Raw genomic sequence first — 24,420 nt, forward strand, 5'->3', positions numbered from 1 at the left:
TCCACTGAAAGATTGCCTTCAAGCTCAGGTTAAAGGCTTCTAATAAGAAAAATCTACCACCCTACGAGGCAGTCCATTCCATCTTTTAAATAGGCTTTGTCGTTCCAATGACAAAAGATTCCAGCCTCACTAGCAATCTGATGCAGAGAAGGGAAATAGTCATGAAAGTTAATAAACATCCATGCTTGAAGATTTTTTTAATCTTATTATTCAATTAATTGATTGTAAAATTTTAACATATTTTAATCATTCAATATGCATAGCACATAAAGTAAAGCAAGAGCATAGCTAAGGAAACTAATAGCCAACAAGGAAACTGACATGTCTATAGATAAATCGCAGCAAGGAGAAATCCTGCAAGAATTTACTGGATTATTTCTGCAGTGCGGATACTGCCATAACTGTATTTTCTCTTTCCTCCTGAATTTTTCCTGCTCTGCAGCCTGATCAGATGTATTTTGATTCACCTTGCTTGTTTTCCATAAATTTCTTGGTATTACTCGTTGTTTCCCAAGACCCTGATCCAGGAATATATTTTACATCTTGAAGAACCCATTATCATTATTGAGAACTAATTCATGTATTTCTCCATTCCCCTTTAGTACATTTTCAGTGACCCTTCCTTAATGAGAATTAGTGGTGCCACTTTATGACTTGCAGGTGATGAATATTCCTGCCATTATCTTTTCCTTGCTATTCATCCTTCCTGCCAAAACCTACATTCATCAGTTGGGGGAAAGGGATGAAAGCAAGTGCTGAGTTGTGACACCTCCCGCCAAATGCAGTCATTCTGCCATGTACAGAGACCTCCAAAGACTATTATTATGCAAACAACTGGATACAACTTATTGGTGGTCTGTGTTCAGGTTTGTTAGCAGAGAGCTGTGCAAGCATGGATTGGGGTATCCAAACTTTATAACATAATGATAGGTAAGATATTATAATAGAGAACTAGGCAACAAGTAATTAGATCATAATAGAATTTTATTGTCCTAGATAGCAATTGCATTCTGAGGCACTATAAATGGAAAGCAGAAGTATTTTACATTAAGTTGCAAATGGGCTTCAAAAATATTGACAAATATAATCAATAACATTTCATAGCAATTCTGCATGAATGATATATTTCTGAAATTATAAGGTGCCTTAAAAATAAGCAATACAACAATCTGAAATAGAGATTACATACAAAACTACTTTTAGATAGTGGATAAAGTAAGCCTTGTAACAATTGAATTTTCTTAGCTGTTTTTAAAGGGGAGGGGAAAAACCCAGAACAATGTTTGCTTCAGTGATGATGCAATCTGATGGGTGCATTGTGTAACGTCAGATAATATCACATGATGTGTCCTAATCTAACCCTGCTTTAAAACAAAAAAGATTTGAGCTTAGAAAATGCCTACTCCAGAATATGAATGGTGTTCCTGAAAAATGTTGATCCCCACCCCAATGTTGAAAATGCAAGTCCCTATGCTGGAATTAATTAATAATTCCATTAATTAGTAAAGTAAGAACCAACCCCATTACCTTTCATCTGTTTCTAACAACACAGTGACTCCAACAGACTATAATTCCATCCTTCATGAGTTCTGTTCAGAAGAAGAGTTCAGAAATGTTGTTAACTATGAAAAAATCTTAAAGGCACGTTCAGCTGAAGATCAATTGTTTTAAATCTAAAGTGAAAGATAACTAATTATTTCCCAAAACTAGTCTTGCATTCTCTATAACAATGTATGGTTGAGAGACCTGGACAATTAAGAAAAATGGACAGGAAGAAAATAAATTCATTTGAGATGTGGTGCTGGAGAAGCGTGCTGAGGATAATGTGGACAGCCAAAAAGACAAACAAATGGGTCATAAAACAGATCAGGTGTGAAATCTCCCTAAAAGCCAAGATGATCAAACTGAGGATGTCATACTTTGGCCATGTCATGAGAAGGCATGACCCATTCGAAGAGACAATAATGCTAGGAAAGACGGAGGGAAGTAGAAAAAGAGGAAAACCACATGCTAGATGAATGGACTCTATTATGGAGATCATGGGTCTGACAACCCATAGTCCAAGTTACTCCACAGAACAGATCTTTCAGATATTTTAGACTGAGTTGTGCAAGAACTACAAACTTCACTAAATGAAACTGTGGGTATGTCTAATGCAACACTGTGTATCCAAGAGAAAAAGCACCATATACAGTGCGTCCTCACCTTACGCGGGGAATTTGTTCCAGATCCCTCCGCGTAAGGTGAATTCCGCCTATGCTCGAGCCCCATTGGAAACAATGGGGCTCGTGCGTGGCGGCGCGGGCGCGCACAGGGCGCAACGGGGGCGCGCGCCCATTCAATTGAATGGGACGCGCCACCCCTTCCGCCCCGCGCGCGCCCCGCAGCTTGAGCGCACATGCCTAAGGCCGCGTATGGCGCACCCGCATATGGCGCGGGCGCACTGTATACTCGACTATGGAGCTTATCACACAGGACTCTGGGAACGGCCCCGGCGTGGAATGAAAAGGGGTGGGATGGGAACGGAACGGAGCTATCACCTGTTTTATCACATGTCAGAATGCTGCCACTGCTGTCGAAAGTGTCCATTCTGTTCCATATCCATCTCAGAGGGGGCAATTTTCAGGAACTGATCAGAAGTGTTCCTGAAAATTGCCTCCTCTGGGACGGATCAGGAACGGAATGGGAACTTCCGGAGGTGTTGGCGGCATTCCGGCATGCAATAAAATGCATGATAGCCCCCATTCTGTTTGCATCCCACCCCGATCATGTCCCCAGGGGCAGTGCGAGAAGGTCCTATAAGTCAAAATATTTATGCCCAAGAATTCACCCTAAAATCCTGGGCTGACTTATGTATGGGTCAATACAGTCACCATGGGTAGAGATTGACTGGAGGGCAGTTAACATTAACAGACAATAATACTTCTTAGAAAGGTCCTAAAAAAGCAGCCCTGATGCCCCAGTCTCCCTGTCTCGGCAGTGATTTATGAGAGCTGCAGAGAAAGGAGTGTGTGTATGTGTATGGTGTTTCCCTTCTTAGTCCAATGTTAAAACCTTCCATCTCCATTCTGCTGCTGCTCCTCCAGATCTCTCTGACCAACAAACACCCTGTTTCCCTACTCTTTCTTCACGTCCCAATATAATGTTAAAACATTTTCTTCTCATCCTCCTCCTCCTTGGATTTCCCCTGAGTACCATTGCCCCCACTTCCCAATCCAATGCTAAAACCTATTCTTCTCATCCTCAACCTCTTCTGCATTTTCCCATTTCCTTCCACTTCCTCCCTTCTCAATCCAATGTTAAAACCTTCTCTTCCCCTAAGTTTTACCCTCAACTTAACTATGGGTCATATCAAAATCCATAATTTTGGTTCTAAAACCTCCCTTGACTTATACATGAGGTCGACTTGTACACAAGTATATACAATATATAAGCAGAAGACAAAGAAGGATAGTCTGTTCTTAAGGATTAAGACGTTTTAAGAGGGGATGCTAAAAGGTTCTGGGCCTGAACTACTTTCCAAAATCTGAGTGTAATTTTATCACTGTAGCTTGAAAGAATGTTCTTTTCTATTGCAAAGTGTCAATTTGCAGGATCATAGCTCTAATTTCTGATTTTTTCTGATCATTGATAGAAGCATGTCAATGAAAAATATAAAATTTTCAAGTGCTGAACCCCAGGCCATCTTGAGGTTCCTGTTCCTCCAAAGGAGGTCCATGTGTATATGCCTGGTGAAGAGAAGGTTAACAGGTTACATGATAGTTATGTTTAAATATCTGAAGGGATGTCATATTGAAGATGCAGCAAGCTTGTTTTCTGCTGTGCCAGAGACTTTTGCCTCAGATGCTGCTGCCGAATAACCACAGGAGACCATGTTGGAGGAAAGGCCACAACTTTATTAAGCAAACCATTGGTAGGGTTGGCACAAAGCATGAGGTCAGGATCTGCGAAATCAAACAACCCCACGTTTGTCTGATTAACCACAACCTGGCACCCACCAGGCATTGGGATGACCTAGGGGCTAAGGAACACCGTATGACCGCATCTCTGCCATGCGTTCACATATTCGCTAAGCCCCTAGTCACCGGGAGGCGCTCTCGCGTTATGGCCCCCGCAATGGCCATACGCCTGCCCTATTCGCCCCCGGGTCCCGACTGACTCCCAAACCAGAGCTCCGTAGCCCTAGTACCACACCGTGCAGATCCTGGCCTATGCTGCCGCCCCAAAGTTGTGACAAAAAACCCAAACCCAAGTGGTGGGTGGGTGGGAGAAGGCCCCGCTCCTCCTCCCTTCCTGCTTGGCTCCTAACCATCTGTAGCCAAGCGCCGACTGAGGGCCGGGGCTGGCAGCACGGCCTATATAGGCCTAAGCCCCGCCCTCAGTACCACCTGACCAGGAGACTCCTCCTCCAGGGCAGCTGAACCAATCATCTGCCCTGGAGGACCAGAACTCCCGGTCACCGAGCCCGGCTCCCAGAGCATCGCGGGGCGGAAGGGCCTCCCCTTTCGCCCCGCGCACCAATAGGGAGCCGGGGCAAGCCCCAGAGCACTCTGGGGCTTGTAGTCGTTCGCTGCGTCTAGCGGCAAAGCGGTCAGCCCGCCGAGTCGGGCAACCACTTTATGTTGCATCCGCACTGCAGAAATAATCCAGTTTGACACCACATTAACTGCCATGGCTCAGTGCTATGGAATTTTGAGAACTGTTGTTTGTTGTGGCTCCAGACCTCTCTGACTATAGTTTGTTGTGGCTTCAGAGCTCTCATCTCTCTGACATGGCTAAATGTTTAGAAAAACTACAGAATTCCATAGCACTGAGCCATGGCAGTTAAACTGGTGTCAAACTGCATTCTGCTGTGTGGATGCACCCCAGGGCACAGAGCAATGGATTCAAGCTACAGGAAAATAGACTCCACCTAAACATTAAGAGAAACTTCCTGATGGTAAGAGCTGATCAGCCGTGAAACACAGTTCCTTGAAGAGTGGTGGTGATTTTTGGAGGTTTTAAAAAGAGCCTGGATGGCCATCTGTCAAGCATCCATTTATCATTTATTCCTGCACAGCAGGGGTTTGGACAGGATGGCCCTTGTGGTCTCTTCCAACCCTATGATTCTATGATGCAAGCATTGAATGACAAGTGCCTGTCATATTCAACCATGCAGAAGTGGTATGTCAACTTTCAGCATGGAGATTTTGAGATTGAAGATGCAGCAAGTTCTGGGAGGCCTTCAACAGTGTTAGTCCCTGAAATTGTTGAGTGTGTTTATAGTCTGATTTTGGCAGATCATTAAATCTCAGATAGAACCATTGCTGAGACACTAGAGCTAACCTGTGAACATATTGGTTTTATAATTCATGAACAGTTGTTTAGGCAGAAACTGTCAGCCAAATAGGTACTGAAATGTTTGAATGCTGACCAGAAACTAAGTGGATAACTCCAAGTTGGTTTTGCAGCATTTTGAGCAATCTGTGATAATTTTTTGGAATGACCCATCACTGTTGATGAAATATGGTTTCACCATGATCTGGAAACCAAACAACATTCCTTGCAGTGGTGGCACTCAGGTTCTCAATGGCTGAAGAAATTCAAGGTCAGCAGGAAAGTCCAGAGTCATGGGATAAGGAAAGTATTTTGATGACTGACTGACTTCAAAAGGGGCCAAAGGGCTAATGCAGAATATTACACTAACTTGCTGTGACAATTAAAAAAAGTACTGAAGGAAAAACAGCAAGGAAAGCTGCGGAAAGGTGTTAGCACTTTACATTTCTATACTGCTTCATAGTGAACTAAGCACTTTTGTAACCAGTTTACAATGTGTTAGCCAATTGCCTCCAACAAGCTGGATACTCATTTTACTGACCTACAAAAGGATGGAAGGCTGAGTCAGCCCTTGGAGCCCTGCTGGTTTGAACTCACCACATTATGGTTGCAGTATCATCATTTTACCACTGCACCACCAGGGCTCCTTCATGTTCTCTTCTTGCAGGTCAGTGCACCTGCTCACAGGGCTGGCAAGATGATGGATGTTTTGAAGAATTTGTGCTTTGAGTTCATAGACCATCCACCCTTCTCACCAGAACTGGCTTCATCTAGTTTAAGTTTCCAAACCTTAAAAAGAGTTTGAAAGGAAGGACATTTTCAAATGATTCAGAAGTCACAGCAGCAAAAGAGCAGTTATTTCAGTGAGCAGTGTTAGAACAACTCCATTTTTATAAAATTTCGGAGTGTGGAGCTCACTCTGATGTCAAACTGACCTTCTAGAGGACCCACCATTTTGCTGAAGCGAGGAAACCACATACGCAACTTGCCGGGGAAGAGGCAGGATCCCTAGCAACAATACACATGGAAATTCCCCAAAGGTAGCTTGAGTGTTGCTAATGAGGGAGCCAGCACCTCCAAAACCAACACAATATTGACTGTTTGTTCTCAGTCTCACACTTAATGGGCCGGTGATTAAATCAATGACCCACCCATATATCTTTTTATCTTTCCCCAATTGTGTCAAGACCTGACTGCATTGACCAGGCTACCCTACACCTCGGCTTAACAAAGCCCAGGCAATTAAACACCTTTTTCTAGGCTTTGGCCAACCCATTAAGCTCATCGCCAGAGGCTAGATTTTGCCTATATAAGAACCCCGAGATTTGCTCACTCAGGTCTGCTATTTTCAGAATACAGCTTGACTCCACGCCAGACTGGACTCTGATTTTAGCTCCTTTGGCCAACCCCACCCCCCACGTTTCGGCGGCCGTGTCTTATCCACCATCCATTTCAGCACTGGAATCCCGGAGAAGCCTTCAGAAGTGAGTATTGCCTGCAGTTCTGCCTCTCGATCTTTCCCACTCTCCCACCTTTACTTTCATTGAGTTTCGTGTGTGTTAGTGTGTGTGTGAGTGTGTGTGTGTGTGTGCTTATTGCTGTATGTGTGTTCTCCCTTTAAATAAATATTTGGACTTTAATTGGAGAAGCCTGTCTCCGCGTCATCCCTTAAGGGATTATTTGGTCGTTTGGTATACAATAAGGTACATGGTCTTGCGAGGGCGTTGTTACCCTCCCTCTTGGCAATTTGGGTTAATTAAGAAATTCTCCTAATTAGAAACCTCCTAACACCAGACATCAGAATTTTTCGGACGGGTTGAGGAATATTGATCTGCCAGATGCACTGAGTTTTTGGCTGAATATGTAAAATAGCATGCAAGTTTTAGGCTCAAGGTCATTCCCTTGGTCAGACTGAGAACTTTTCAGCATCCACTCATTTTTAGGATAAGCTTCTGAAGATACTGGCCAGCTATTTGTGTTATCCATTCTCTGTTTTCTACTGATGAAGCTCAACCACAGTATTTGTTTCCCCCCACAGTTTGTTCAATAAGATTTCCCTTTAGACAGCACTATATGGATGTAAGTCATTGGGTCCAATCTGTTTTAAGTTGTACTATCACCAAAGGATCAAAGATCCCTTATAGGCACCTAGAACATGTACTCTGAAAAGTCAGCATGGCATAGTGGTTTGAGCATTAAACTACAACTCTGGAGACCAGGGTTCAATTCCCAACTTAGCCATGAAACCCACTGGGTGACCTTAGACAAGTCACATGCTCTCAGGCTCAGGGGAAAGCAATGGCAAAGCTCCTCTGAACAAATCTGGCCAAAAGAACCCTATGGCGGGTTACAAACCACCACTTGGGACATCCTCAGGACGTCCCAATTTAAAAAAGGGGCGTCTCTTCCAGACGCCCCTATTCCTGTTACGGACTCTGTCCGTAACAAATGGCGGCGGCCGTTCCACACAGCCGCCACCATCTTGACATAACGGATGCACGTCACACGGCGCTAATGACGTCGCGAGTGCGTCATTGGCGCCTCGCGGCATCATGAGCGTGCCACCAGAAGAAGCTCCATTCTGGAGCTTCTTTTTTGCTCTGTAAGGGAGCCGCATGGTTTGGCTGTGGCAGCTCCCTTGCAGAGCAAACAGCAGCGCCGGGAGACCACTGCAAAGGTTTGCCTTAGGTCACCATAAGTCATAAAAGACCTGAAGGCACATTAACACACACACACACACACACGTGTACTCTGAGAGCATATCAGGTAACACAGGATGCGGAAAACCTAAAAGAAATGTTACTTTTTTAAGCAGCTCCATTAGAGTACATGGTGCTCTTTCATGTTTTCAGAGCCAAAAATAATACATAACATAAGGAGTAGGGATATGCTGTGTTAAATTATTCAGTCCCTCTAGGGAAAACAAATAATTTAAACAATTTCACCCTTGCTTCCAGATGCCCTTCAAAACTACAGTCAACCCTCTAAATCCATGACTTGAAAATATATATTTTTAAAAATCCAAAAAGCAAACCTTGATTTTGCCATTTTATATAAGAGACACTATTTTAATATGCCATTGTTTATAATGGGACTTTAACATCCACAGATTTTGGTATCCACAGGGGGTCCTGAAACCAAACCCCAGCGGATTCCATTATATGTAGTTTTTGGAAAGGTCTCTCAGGGAGGACAAAGTGTCCTGCAGCAGAGGAGGCTCCTCTGAGAGCCCCTGTGTAACATTAGGAAATTGGGTGGGAAGTCAGGGGAGGATTAGGAGGCTTGCCACCTTTGTTCTGAAAGCTGATTCACAATTAAGTACATGCTATTGATGTGCCCCGATTGTCAGAACACAGTCTGATTGATGTTAGTCCTCCTTCATTGATCAGCACTCCCTCTTGGGTATTACATATTTAAATATTCTTTATATACTTAGTATGTACAGTGCCTTCTTATGGCTCAAAAGCACTTTATATGTGTTATCTGGCTGTAATCCCTAAAACAAACCTGTAAGGTAACCATATTATTATTCCTCATTGCAGCAGGAAAGACAGGCTGAAATATAATGGCTTGCCCTAGGAAAAGACCAAAGTGGTCTTTTGCTATTGATAATGAGATCCTGATCTGTAGATTAGTCTCTTTAAACCACGATCCGAAACCAATTTCTGTCTTGGACCAGAAAAGACGTAAGTAGAGTTCTCTATTTAAAACCGTGGAGACCAAGTTTTATGAGGAAATGTTTGAAGAACTGGGTATGTTTAGCCTGCAGAAGAGACAACTGAGAGATGACATGACAACTATCTTCAAATAACTGCTCAAGAGGGTAGGATATTGCTCAAAATGGTTTTAAAAAGAGGATTTTGACTGAACAGTAGAAAGAACTTCCGGAAAGTACATGCTTTTGACAGAAGGACAAGCTACCTTGGAGAGTAGTGAACTCTCCTTTCTGTCAGTTTTTAAAAAGAGGTTAGATGCCCACTTATCATGTAGTAGTGAATTTGCCTGTATCAACAGAAAGCTGGATTACATGACCTCTAAGATCACTTCCAACCCGATAAATGCTTTTTCCATCTGTCAGCCCCCTCTTTGATATCTTTTAAGAAGTACTTATATATACTTCTTTTTATACTGCTTTTAACACAATTTGATAAAACTGTTTAACTTGATTTTCATTAGATTCTTCTTGTGATTTCAACAGCTGATTGTGAAGAAAAAAAAAACAGAAGCAGCAGCAATGTGTGAATAGGAGCTCTGTTGCAGTTACACAGGCATTTAGGATACCCATAGACTTAAACTTGCCTATGCAAGTGATGATAAAAGTGATGACCTGAAAAACACCACATGCTGTTGGTGCATGTTAAGGAGAAACCTGAAGAGGCACTGACATAAAAACATGACAAGGAAAAGTATAGACATAGTGTAATACAAACAATCCACAATATCAACAAGAGATTTCTGAAGATCAAAGATAAAAAATATAAAGAGAAAGTAGAGAGTGACTTCAAATAGTACAACCAAAATTATGTAGCTTCATTAACATGTTTGTAAAATATTACTGAAATTTAACACTTTATTCAGAAAACATATGAATTTTGAATACTCCATCATATTTTCTTTTAGAAAACACAAGTCACTTGCTGTGCCTTAAAAGCTTTATCATACTAGTATAACCTGGGTTATTTTTTTTAAATGAACAGTGGAATAGGATATTTAAAAAAAAATATTGCTTTTGGAAATTCAAGGTATAAGGGCTGCAGATACCCAAGATTCTTTTAAATGGTGAGCAGTATAAAGGATTTTGCAGAAACAGAATTAAAATTCAAAGTATAATCATTACTGACTGCTCTTAATATACAAGGAGGTGGTCAATGCAACTATGCAGGATATTATTACACAAAATATTCCAAACAAAGTGTCATTACCATAGCAACTGCTGCATTGCAATACACAGAGATAGTGATCTTAACCATTCTTTGCAATATGACAGCTTTTTAAAAATTACTTGTACTGCTATCTTACAATTTTGTTTTAATAATTAGAAGTTTGTATCTGTGAGAACATTCCAAAAAGGAAACATAATTGGTGCATTATGTGACTCCACTTCCCTTCCATTTCTCTCCTGAAAAAGCTCTGGAATTAAAATAAAATAAATAAAAGAAGCTGCAAATGTACAATGCAGATTGCTTCCGTATGGGGTGGGAATGATTCTACACTATGTGATTTACAAAGTTCTGAACATAAATGCAAACACTGAAGTGTTTTACTTTATAATAACCAGTTTTGTATTTACATCTGCTTTGTATTAAAGTTTAAATGGTAATCTATTGCAAGCAGTGCAGTGACATTATTTATAACAGAACTGTCTAAACTTATCAGGCAACAATAGCAAATAATATCATGCCAGTTTATTATTATAGAGACAACTGGTAAATTATATGCATCTATAATATTATTTTATATTTAGTAAGTATTTTACCAATAATTAATTTTCAATATGTACAAGTCAAAATGAATAGTCACATTTCTGCAAGACAATAAGGTAAAACCTTTAGAAATTCCTGCCCTATCATAAACCGTGTGATACTGCATGTAGCTTTGATTCTTAGTTCTTTACTGCTAACACAATGGCTAAATAAACAAAAACATCTGAACCAGGGATCCAGGTTTGTGGGTCCCAAGGAAGTCAAGATCTGTAAAACAAAAACTGAACTGTAATCCAGGCCTAATGTAAGAAGTACGGGGAACAGGGACCCAGTGTGGTGTAGTAGCTTCAGTGTTGGACTATGACTCTGGAGACAAGGGTTTGGTTCCTGTTTTGGCCATGAAACCACTGGGTGACCTTGAGCAAGTCACATGCTCTCAGCCTCAGGGGAAGCAATGGCAAACCTCCTCTGAACAAATATTGCCAAGGAAATCCAATGATAGGTTCAACTGAGGGTTGCCATAAATCAGAAATGACTTGAAGGTACACAACAACAACAAAGGGGGGAAACAACTCAGTGTATCCACTTCAGATGAAACATTAAACAATCCATTCCTAGTTTGCTTACTGGGCACACTAGGGGAAAATAACAAAGTAGGTCTGTGCAGGTTGCATGTACTTGTCATTCTTTGCCATTGCTGTTCATGTTTTGACCAGTTACAAACTCTAAGCCAAACACATATATTCTCTTACAGTGGTGTGTCTATAAAACCACCATCTACTCAAAGGTAATAATTAAATATAAAGATAACACTGGGCTCTGTCACAAGAACCAGAAAAGGAAACTTATAAGAACAAAACCCAAAACTTGTCCTTTTGTACATTTTTTCTAAAACAAGTTCTAGAGTTTGTCTACAAAGAAACATATTAAGCCACCACACATTTATTAATTGTATAATCTAAAACGAATTACACAGCATTAAGACATAATTACAAATCTAACAAAACACAAGTTAAAACAACAGACATTAAAAATAAAATAAAAGTCAAGCTGCCATGATTGTAGGATTCCTTTAAAATCTTAGTGAAAAGGGCAAGTTTTCCTGGAAGCCTACAACATGAAACAATGGTTAAAATTAACAAAGAAGCTTTCAGCACAGGAATGGAATCCCAGCTATGTCTCTTCAAGGGAATGGAAGTTAGAAAGAACTTTGTATGTGGGCTTTCAATCCAACACAGTCCAACATACAATCATAGAGTTGGAAGAGGCCACAAGGGCCATCCAGTCCAACCACCTGTTCAACCAGTACAAATTTGATAAGTATGCCCTCTATGCCATCATCTATCATCCAAGTCATTGATAAAGATGTTGAGCAGCGCTAAGTCTAGGACAGACCCTGTGTCACCCTGTCAGTCACTTCTTTCCAGGATGAGGGGGAGCCATTGTTGAGTACCCTTTAGGTTTGGCCGGTCAACCAATTACAAATCCATCTAATAGAGGCATTGTCTAGTCCACATTTTACTAGCTTTTTTGCAAGGATATCACTTTGTCAAAGGATTAACATCAAGATACACTACATCCACAACACAGTTCTATGCTGCTGTTGGACAAAATAAAATACTGAACCTACATAAAGATTTACAGGTCAGATCCAGCGTTTGCAATTGCACATCTGTCACAAAGCTGACTAGGCTACCGTATCAAAACAGATGTGATATTTTGCATCACTGAAGTTTCCAAAAATCTTCACATTTAGCTCCACAAAAGCAGAATTGTCAGTTGAAGGACAACTAAAAAAATAAATTTCTGTTTAATTGGCCAGGGTTCATTAGAACAGCTTTTATGGAGGAGGTTGATATGGTGCAGTCCAAAGACCCAATTTAAAGACTCATAATTTTTGTCCCCAAACCATGCAGAAATCCCTCCAAACCCATGACAGCACACAATATGCCCTCTCACCTCCTACAAGCATCCCAGAACCATCTAAGAACCCCATTGCCACTTCCTTTCACCATTTTGAGTGGGCTCCAAGGTCACCTAATGACATCGTCTAAACATCTGTTTATTCACATGAGGTTTGACTTTGATTTTGAATCAAACCTTATTCCAACAATGGTGCAAAGAGGTGGTGCAGGTGGTGCATTAGTGGTGCAGAACCAATATGAATAGAGGTTTTTGTCAACTATCTATATCTCCCCAATCATTTTTCTTTGCAGCAGAAGAAAGTGACACAGGAACAAGCATTTACATAATTCTTCCAATCCATCCTCTTTCATTGATCATTGGTCACTGCTTGCATAGAGGCTGGGAGACTCTAGAGCAGCAGTAGCTTTAGCAGAGAAAATGGACAGTAGGTTAGCCAGCTGTTGCCTTGGTTGGCATTTAGCCCTGAATCTTTCATTTGCTCTGAACGAATCTTTTATTTGCTCTTTCAGACGCTGTAAAAGATGTAGGCCTATGGCCTATATTGAAGATTAACAATTATGAAACCCCTTCTGTTTATTTTAAAGAAAGTGCACTGTTATGTTATGTATGTTTAGTCTCATTCCAACCTCTTCTTCTTGTCTCTGTTCAACACAATAATGGCTAAATATTCAGGGATCAAAGTTCCTAAAAGACAGAAAATTATTACCATCAAATTCTTCCACCATGTGTCATTATATCAGGTTTTTAAAAGACTATGTCAGTGCAGTGCGTTAACTGTTGGCCAGTAGGAATACTGCAAGTTATTGTAAAAATACACTTCAAGTGCAGCCCTGGTAGTCAAAGCTACATGCAGAAAGTGCACCTCACACATTATTGTTATTTTTAACCTACTTTTGTGTCTCTAGATTCATTTTTTTCTCCGTCTCACCACTGATTTGTCTCTACTTCTTTTCTTGTGTAAATGCCACTCTTCCTGGAAACAAGGCCAGGAAAATATTATTTCATATGAAGTTATCACTCTCACACTCATAATAAATCATTACAGAAAATAATTAAAACTTCAGAACAGCACAAAGCCCAAAATACAATGTCCTCAGATAGCAGCAATCTAGAAGCTCCTTTGTTACTAATCCTGTGCCTTCCGGAGCCAGTGGACCATCACAAAGCTCAAAAATAACTATTGCCTTACAAAAGCAGAACTTTTACCACTTTGCCATCTCTAATTCCACTGGGGGACTTGTTGGAATGTTTAAAAGGAAACAACCAGAAACCTTAACGATTCAAATGCAACAAACAGGTTTCTTTAAAAATCTGTATTTGTGGAATTTTTGCTTAAATGCTTTTCAGTAATGGGCTATGTGATCACCAAAAGCTATATAAAGATTTCATCTACCCAGACTATGGAGTTTATCATACTAGGGAGATCCCAAAGAAAAACGGGATTTAAAAGAGATTTAAAGCAAAAAAAAAAAAAAAACCACCCCGCAAATGCGGGAAGTTTATCAGACGATGTCGCAGTTAAAGTGAAATAACATGAAGTTAAACCAAACACAAAGCAGAGAAAACCGGCAGCTTTTTAGTTCCGGGGCGCGTCAGCATTTTTTCTGGTGTGGCTTCCAGCATATGCTGGAAGCCTCGTAAGGTGTACTCATGTATAACATGGGTGCACTGTATTTAAAACCTCAATGAATATCTCAGCCATATCGATTTACCTTTTAGGGCCTGTACACATGGACTAAAAAGCCCCCCCACACACGGTATTAGCCTGCTGAAATGATGCAGACCACTGGCCCCAGGCTGGGACTGATCACTACAGATGCTGATCTGGTGGTTGTGGACCAATCCAGATCCAAAGGGCCCTTAATCCAGTCTAAAAATACCAGCTGTTTGCTGTGGAGTTTTCAGAAACTTCACAGGGACACTCAGAACACCAGACAGCCCTGTGCACTCTGCCATCATGTCCGCCCCCCGCCCCCCCAAAAAAAACCCACTGTGGTCTCTGACATCCAAGTAAGTGCCTGGCCATGTAGGTGTAGCCAGATGCTTTGTTTTTGCCACAGCAGGCATCTCCTTGACAGAATTGGTGTCAGTCACAAGCAAGGGGTGTGCAGAAACAGCAGGTCCATAATGCAATAGTGGGCAGGTGTGTAAATATCCACCCTGTTCAGTGCTGGCCCAGGGACTGATACGAGTCAAAACCATGGTCAGAATGGTCAAACCCATCTGCTCAGTCCCTTAATTCATTATTGTCATTCTTTTTCTTTTGCTTATTTTCTGTAAAAAAAAAAAGGTTAGTTTGATATATATAGAAGAAAAGTTTTATTTCTGTATGGTTTTGTATTGACATTCAAAATAAAATTCTATGTATGAACCAGAAGAGAAAAAAACCCAATTATTTAGATTCCTGTGGAATATTTATTTCTAAAAAGTAATAGTAAAGGACCATTTTTTAAAAATCTTCCTTATATTTCTCTGTTTGAATATTTGGTTATACTTTTATTTAGAGCAGCCTTCCACAGCATGCTGCTCACAAAATCTAAATATATTTCCCACAGCATCGTGTGCAGTACCATCATCCTCAAATACCATGACAAATGACAACATTGACTGTCATTTCCTCAGCACACATGGATTGCACCAGCTTCTCAACAGGTAGGTTAGGGGGGAAAAAACCTACAAACATATTTCAGATAACAAAGAAGCTCCTCTTTACAAATACTTTTTGTGTCTTTTCAGCCTCCCTTTCTTCCTTGTCCTATTTCAAGCTGGATGTTTTTTAGCACTGTCATTAAGAGTTGTTGTTATTGTTGACATTGTTGTTACACCTATTTAGATCCCACCTTTCCTAAGTCTTGGACTAAAGACATCTTACAACAATTAAAACAGACATAGTTAAAAATTAACAGGTTACAAAAGTAAAAAGTAATTTTAACTAACCACAAAGTAAGTTAAAAGCAAAAATGATTAAAACAACAGCAACAATAAATAAAAGTCCAGCATATATAATCAAATGCCTGCCAGGATAAAAAGGTTTTTTCACCTGCTTGTGGAAAGATAGGGGAGCAGTACAGCCTCTGTGGAAGGAGTTCCAGAGCCTGGGGTCAGCCACTGAAAAGGCCGTCTCCTGTGTTCCTACCAAATGTACCAGTGAAGGTGGTGGGGCAGGAAGGCCTCTTCAGAAGATCTCAAAACACAGGCAGTCTTTGTGCTGGACCTGAACCATATAGGATGGGGAGATGGTAATGGGAAGATGGTGATGGAGGACTAGAGAAACACCAACTTTCAATACCAGGTGCACTAGCATGTCTGCTGCAGACAATGGAAGAAACTTGATCTGGGAAAGAATGGGATACTGCTCTAGCTGATTCTACTTTAGCTGTGTGTCACTGCCTACTAGGGATGGAATGGAAATTTGTCAGATTCCCAACTGGAGTCAAATTTGGAGTTCCCAACTCCTTGAGGAACTTAGGGAGGGTGAAAATGGCACATCAAACTTGTTGTTCCCAGCACAACATAATGCAATTTTAGGCTGCATCAATAAAAGTATGGTGTTCAGATCAAGGGAAGTAATAGTGCCACTATATTCTGCTCTGGCCAGGCCCCATCTGGAATACTGTGTCCAGTTCTGGGCATCACAATTTAAAAAAGAATGTTGAGAAACTGGAGTGTGTTTAAAGGAGGGCGACCAAAATGATGAAGGGTCTGGAAACCATACCCTATGAGGAACGACAGAGAGAGCTGGCGATGTTTAGCCTGGAGAAGAGACGGTTAAGAGGTGATATGCTAGCCCTGTATAAATATGTGAAGAGATGTCATATTGAGGAGGGAGCAAGCTTGTTTTCTGCTGCTCCAGAGACTAGGACCCGGAACAATGGATGCAAGCTACAGGAAAAGAGACTCCACCTCAACATTAGGAAGAACCTCCTGACAGAGTGTAGTGGAGTCTCCTTCCTTGGAGGTCTTTAAGCAGAGGCTGGATGGCCATCTGTCAGGAATGCTTTGATTGAGAGTTCCTGCATGGCAGGGGGTTGGACTGGATGGCCCTTGTGGTTTCTTCCAACTCTATGATTCTAAGATTCTATATACACAGTTTCTGAAAACTGCACAAAAGTTTAACATTTTGCAGTCTGGTGGGGAAAATGCAAATCTAGATTGCACATTATACCCCTAAACAAACAATGTGGTGAAGCATTTCATATGATAGCTGCAGCCTTTGAAAAATGTGCAATCCAAATGTTATACAGCAGGAAAAGAATCTCAAGCAAATTGGAACTGCAGCCACATGTGGTTTTGTTGTGCAACATTATGGTTTTCTATGTGAAAATCAGCTTAATGGTATGACAAAGTTAAGATAAACATAGGTTAATGATCACTACATAAAACATGCTATTTTTAAGTATGGAATAAATACAAAGCCCATTTTTTCTCTAAAATACCACTTGGCATTTCTATTTAAGAAACATTATTTAGAAGATATAAAGTTTCTGCTAAAAAACTGATTACCTATAAATATTGACTTAGCTGGGAAGAAAATGAGTTTAAACTTAAACAGTATGACAAATTAGTAAGATATGGTTTTAACTATAATTGGTATAGCTGTGAACAAGTTTTTGAAAGATACAGTATGTACAAAATGTTGTTAAAATCAGATCTAGAGGATGAACAGGTTAAGGAATGCATGGCTAAATGGACACAAAATTTTGATTATAATATTGAAATGAAGTATTCAGAAAAGACAGTGGGATTAAAAGAGGTACTTTGTTACATTGTAAATAATAATAATAATAATAATAATAATAATAATAATAATAATAATAATATGATGTAAAGATGGCATTTGACTCCATCAAGACTGTCTAAGTGGTGGAGCAGACAGGCACTTGGAATGGCTTCTGGCCACTCCAGCCCTGATTGGTGCAGGACTGTGGCAACTGCATAGCCCACTCTGAAAGCAAGCAGGCCACCAGCGAAGAGTGGACTTTCCCTGCTCCTTTTTCCAGCAGCCCAAAGCAGTCTTAGGCAGACTCAGAGCAGCTTCTGGCTGATCCAGGGGCATGCATCTGCCCCTAGAGCATCCAGAAATTACAGTATTTGGCCTGTCTGCATTGGGCATTTGATGTATAAATGAGTGATTAATAACAATAATAATGTATTATTTCTATTTCCCGCCTCTCCCAATGGATCGAGGTGGAATCACAGCAGATAAAATACATACAAAGCATACAATTTACAACATTAAAACCTCATGAAATAAACCTCAAATTACAAAACGTACAAATTAATATAATACAATACAAGTCAAATACAATAGCTGAGCCAGAGTTAGGATTTGTATCTTATGTAGTCGGGGATAGGGAGAAGGGTGGGTATGTTGCTCATGTCAGTTCTGGTGGAAAGGCCCGCTGAAAGAGATCCGTCTTAATGGCTTTCTTAAAAGCATCCAAGTTGGTAATATGACGGATCTCCTCCGTCAGGTTGTTCCAGAGTTTTGGAGCAATCGAAGTGAAAGACCTCTGGGAGGTAGATGTTAATCTAGTTTTTTGTGTCTGTAATAGAAGCTTCCCAGACATTCTAAGAGTGCAGGACAGACTATATGGGAAGAGACATTCCTGCAGGTAACCTGGGCCCAAGCCATGTAGGGCTCTAAAGGTTATTTGTAACATCACATACCTCCTTGGATAACAAATATAATCGGCAAGGATTACATAACCAACACCTTGTACTGCGCCTAGAAGCTAATCGGCAGCCAGTGAAGATTTTTTAATACAGGTGTTACATGGTCAGTCCTAGGTGTACCAGTGACCAATCTGCCTGCCATGTTTTGGATCAACTGAAGCTTCTGAACTTGGCACAAGGGTAGTCCCATGTAGAGCGCATTGCAGAAATCAAAATGAGAAGTTACCAGAGCATGTACCAATGCTTCAAAGTCTCCCTGGTTCAGGTAGGGTCGCAGCTGGCCAATCAACCGAAGTTGATAACAAGCACTCCTGGCTGTTGCCTCCACCTGAGATGCCAGCTGGAGGGACGAGTCCTGGAGTACTCCCAGACTGCGAACACAGTCCTTTAGGGGAAGTGTGACCCCAGGACCAGTTGATAAAACTCCTTCCCTAGACCCGGGTTTCCTATCGCAAGTACCTCCATTTTCCCTGGATTCAACTTGAGTTTGTTTTGCCTCATCCAGTCCATTACTGACCCAAGACAGTTATTCAGAGGAGAGATGCCATCTTTAGTCACTGCAGCAGTCGGTGACATAGAGGAACATATTTGGGTGTCATCAGTGTATTGATAACACCACATCCCATGTCTCCGGATAATAATAATAATAAATAATAAATCATTTATTTGTAGCCCGCTTTTCCTGGGTAGATCAAAGCGGGTAACATGGTTGTATACAATATACAAATTGTAACAACAATCAATCAATACATCAATATAAAAACAATTAAAACAAAGTTAAAAAATACAAGCTAAAACATACAGACTAGCTGACTCAAAAGTGCATGTGCAGTGTGCAGTGGGGAGATAACAGATGTTACAATGTCTGGGGAAAGGCTTTTTCGAAGAGGAAGGTTTTTAACCTCTTCCTAAATTGGTCAAGGGATGATCTCACCCAGCGGCTTCATGAAAATGTTAAACAGCATTGGGTACAGAAAAGCACCCTCAGGGATGCCCGACCTGAGCTCCCTCTTGGATGAATAACTGACCCCAAGTGACACCATCCGGAACCTGCCCGAGATGTAAGACCAGAACCACTGCAATGCAGTGTGCCCAAGTCCTCACTCTCACAAGTATTCCAGAAGGATACTATGGTCGATTGTATTGAAGGCCGCTGAGAGGTCCAAGAGCACCAGCAGGACCATACTTCCCCTGTTGATGTCCAGACAGAGATCATCGACTAAGGTGACCACAGCCATCTCAACTCCGTATCCTGCCCTGAAGCCGGTTTGAAATATATCTAGATAATCGGCTTCCTCCAAGACAGCTTGGAGCTGGGAAGCAATTGCCCTCTTGACCACCTTGCCCAAGAATGGTAAAAGGGAGACCAGCCTATAATTCTCTCTCATCAGGGGATCAAGGGAGGGTTTTTTTCAAGAGTGATTTAACCACTGCCTGCTTTAGGCTAGATGGAAATATACCCTTAATAAGTCTTGGAAATGTAATATTCATGAAGGTACTTTTACCACAAGTAGTGGACTTGTGAGACTGTAAATACTTATGGGAGGCTAATGCAGCCAATCTGGAAATATAAGATTGACATTAAACCAGTTGCAGGGGGGGGGAGAGATGAATAAAGTTAAAAACAATATAAAGATATCAGTTTTAAAGTGATATTAGAGACTAGATTATTATGTGCCAAGAATTGCCCTGACTGTCTCAAAGCTACAGACAAAAAACTGCTACATTGTTCTCAACATCTCTCAGGACTTGGAGAAACGAGATTTACTATCCCTACTGCCTACAACAGGGAAAGCTGATGGTAGCTGCTTCCAGAATGCCTCACTGAGAACATGTGAAAAGCAAAACAAAGAAAGGGGATAAGAAGATATAGACCTGCCACACAGGTCACTCCAAGCTTGTTAAACAAAATGTAAATCTGGCCACTGAAATGGAAACCACAAGAAAAATGGAGGGTGATGAAAGAAAGAAAAAATCATCTCTTGATGGATTTTGGAAGAAGCTTCCAAGTGGTCTTTGGAAGATTCACCTTTTAGTTATTGTAAATAAGGCTTACCTGATCTGTTGTTGTTGTTGTTGTTTTTAAGAATTTACATGATATGTTATTTTTTGTGGTGTAGGTACCTATCCCTATACTCTTCATGTTATTTGTGTCTCTGGTATCAAATTTTCTGTTAAAGAAGTAATATTCAGGAACACATGTTAACTGAGGTATACCTGCCTGTTGATGTTGTGTGCTTTCAAGTTGTTTCCAACTTATGGCATCTCTAAGGTGAACCAATCACAAGGTTTTCTTGGCAAGATTTGATCGGAGGGGGGGGGGGTTGCCTTTGCCTTCCTCTGAGGCAGAGAGGCTGTGATTTGCCCAAGGTCAGCCATTGAGCTTCCATGGCCAAACACGGATTTGTTTTTTGTGTCTTTATTTTTCTAAAATAAAGAACATACTCTTGTTGTGGTTGTTACTACACCACTGAAAGCAAGGCAACCAGTTTGAGCACATTTCAAAGCATCTGCTATATAAAATGGAGAGAGCAAAAGCATAAAGAACAAATACCTCAAGAATGAAAAACATCACACAGAGCTCAAAAAAAGAGCTAGGCTTCTACCCATCAGAAGCTCAAGCTTCATACTTGAATGCCTAAGAGCAGGTGGCCTGATGTATCCACCTCAGTTCCATCAAACAAGTAACACAGAATGTGGTGTTATCTTAAAATTAGGTTTAGAGAAAACCAAGTCCAAAAAGAGATGTGTCAGCAACAGTTTCATCCATTTAAACATATCACTTCTTCAACAGTAGAAAGAAAACATGGGAGATCTACTTTTAAAAGTAAAAGGAAAGTGTGGCTGGGGGAATGGAATAATCTGTCCTCTTGGTCTTATTTCCTCACATTCCCCATCCCAAATCTGGATCAAGGAGGTAGTATGAGAGTGGAGAGAGGGCTCTTCATCTGGCCATACATTCTAATTTAAAATTGGGCCTCATTCTCACTTTCTAAATGATTAACTATGGTTCAGAACTACATTTCCCATTCTGGAAACACAAAAGACCTACGGTAACATGTCATGTTCAGTTTGACCACTATTCTGTCCTTGATATTTAGAAAGGGATTGCCTTTCCCCTCAACCATGGGCTGTTAAGCAGAGAGAAGTAAAGAACTGGCCAATGTGGAACCTGTAGTGTCCATGGCTATATACAAAGATTAACTTGTCAAGGGGGACTACTACAAAACTTGGTAGGTATTTAGTTGCGGGTGGAAATCACTCCTTCCTGAGAATCTATGCTAATCATGTTCATCTAACCTAAGTCACTGGGTTCTTAGAGAAGATAAAATGTAGGAAGAGGCACATATCTCATCCTGAACTGCTTTGAAAAGAGGAAGGATTAAAAAAATATAATTGATAAAATAATACTGGAAAGGACTAAGAAAGTGCTTCAGTGATACAAAGAACTTTTGTTCCTTTCTGAAATCCTGAATGTGACTAAGCAAAATAGGAACATATCACTTATGTATTTTCCAGTTTGATTATTTAATATGTAAATTTTGGCCTGTCATATGGATTGTTCCATATTTAATATTACCATGCTACACTCAATTTTATCTATTAATTAAATGCACCAAACTGATTTCAAGATCAAAGCATTACTTTCACATGGATTCTTTTTGTCAGATATTACTGGATTCAAAATACAAATTGAGAAAGGTTGTTCTCATAGGACATTTCTTAACATTTTTGGTCTAATAATTGCTTAGATTTAAAATATCTAACCATCTCAATCTTGGTGCCACTTGACTTAGACTATTATAAAAATAAAATTATTCTTTGCCAAGAAAATTTCACTGTAGCAAACAAATAATTAGTCAAAACTAAAATAGTGAATGAACATGGCTGCAGTGCATGCTCACTTTTAATGCACCTTTTAGTTATTGTAAATAAGACAAGATAAAAATAGACCGATTCAAGTATGCTGCTCTTAGGCTTTTATATCCCTTTATTTAATGTTTGTTTTGTGTTTCTAATGTTATTATTTTATATTTGTGTGCTTAAAAAATAAAATATATATTCAATGGTCTGTAAGAATCTGATTTATAAAATAAATCTCACTGTGAACAGTTCTTTTTAAAATTAAATGAATAGCATTAAATCAGATGGTAGTTAATTTAAATTCTTGGTCTAAAACAGTATTGACCTAAATTACATCAGTTTCAGTATAGAAAAGCAAATGGCCATGAACAGCAGGATTTCTTCAAAATATAAACAGAATGCTTTTTAAAAACCTAAACAGCATATATCTACTGCCCTGTTTTCTCAAAAAAATCAGCATACTGTTTCTAAGCTGAAAGCAAATGCCTAATGTAAAAAACACATGATATGAAGAATAAGCTAAATTCATTGGGAGACATTTGGGATGCACACGCATGCACACACACAATTAAAGTACCAAAAAAATGCTTGAAAACACCCACAAACCACCACAAATACACATCTCTGCATAATTATAGAAGAATACAAGAACTCTGACTTGAAGCCTAGCAACAGTATCCAAGTATTAGTTAGTCTGCTAATCAACTACCCAAACTCACACACCACCACCTCAATGTGCTTCATATTTAAAAATAAATTCCCTCTTGTTTCTATCTTCAGAGCTGCTGAAGAAGAAGGTATATGATCAAACAAACCTTGTTCACTTGAAGAGGAACAACCCATGTCATTTAATCCATCTGGTCATTCATCTCATCACAAAGAGCCAAGGCAAAACAAAAATAATAATAAAAAAGATTTAAAAATAGGTTATCCAGTTCAAAGGATCTTCAGTCCGCAACATATTTAATATGTTCCTAAATGCATTTAAAGAAATCTTCAAGTCTCCTATATATATTATTGCTGGTTTTTTGTATCTCCATTCTATAGAAGCCATAGTAAATGCTGTATAGCAAATGCTTTCTGAACCTTCTGTGCTCATTTATTCGCAGACAGCTGTAGACTGGATGAAAACAATCAGGGATTAACTTTCCTATTCAACACAGCTTTTAATCCATTACTTTCCCCTTGGTTTTCAATAAAAATAAATAGATAGATAGATAGATAGATAGATAGATAGATAGATAGATAGATAGATAATTAAAAATGAAATGCTACAACTAATCACAGTAGGAAGGGGAAGAATAACATGTCAATCAATTAGGTTTAGCTGCAGGACAGTTCTTAAAGACTCGTGCTGTTCAAAGATGCAATACTGCTCTCAAAACACAAATGAAATGAAACTGTACACTCACTGAGCTACAACATCTTTTCAAATTTCAGTAATAATTTACTGTTCTCAGATAGTAAAGATAATTCTCTGATGTTTCTGTAATGTGTATAAAGGTCTTATAATGGAAACATGACAATAGAAAAATTTAAGGTGGCAAATCATGTTCAGTGTGATGTCAAATATACAAGTGCAAACGAAAGAAATGTGTGACAGACTGACAGGATGTCATATTCACTTCTTAAATGTTAATAAAAGGATATGTTCTTAAACCCTTTTACAATATAAATAAACTTGTAATCTGATGTTCAGTCTAAATATTTTATCTTCTTTCTCAGAATCATCTCTTTTCCATAAACTTCAGGGAACAAAAAAACTGATCTGTTTTAATACTGGCATATGCTGATTATAAAGAAATATTTCATTATAAATATTTAACCATCTAGATCTTGGGATCACTTTATTCGTATATATGTGGTCTTTCGAGTCCAATCCTTAGTCCAGAAATGGTGTCCAAAGTTTACTGCTAGTGAATTATTATCAACTGAACAGTTATTTAGGTGCTATTTACCCCTGAGAATAAGAACACCGTGCAGGGAAGTCGGTAGCACATATTTTCTTGTAGACCCACTTCTCTCTCTGTGGGACAGCTTAATTACTCAGCATCTAGGATACCCCCACATTGAGATGATCTCAAAGAAGAGGAGGGAATAGTGGGATAGTAGCATGAAAGCCTGACACCTGCATATGATCCCTTTCTGGGAGCAATCCCAGAGCATGGCAGGGTGGCAGTAGCAGCATACCAATAGGCCCACAGAATTTGAGTCC

At 39.9% G+C, this 24,420-nt stretch overlaps 1 protein-coding gene across 3 annotated transcripts in view; it reads right to left on the bottom strand.

The window, feature by feature from the left end:
• SHANK2 (SH3 and multiple ankyrin repeat domains 2) overlaps positions 1-24,420 on the bottom strand; it is a 489,211-nt gene that overhangs the window by 302,870 nt on the left and 161,921 nt on the right. The gene's annotated exons all lie outside the window — the stretch shown is intronic.

The sequence above is a fragment of the Sceloporus undulatus genome, chromosome 1, assembly GCF_019175285.1.
Source record: "Sceloporus undulatus isolate JIND9_A2432 ecotype Alabama chromosome 1, SceUnd_v1.1, whole genome shotgun sequence".
Classification (NCBI taxonomy): domain Eukaryota; kingdom Metazoa; phylum Chordata; class Lepidosauria; order Squamata; family Phrynosomatidae; genus Sceloporus; species Sceloporus undulatus.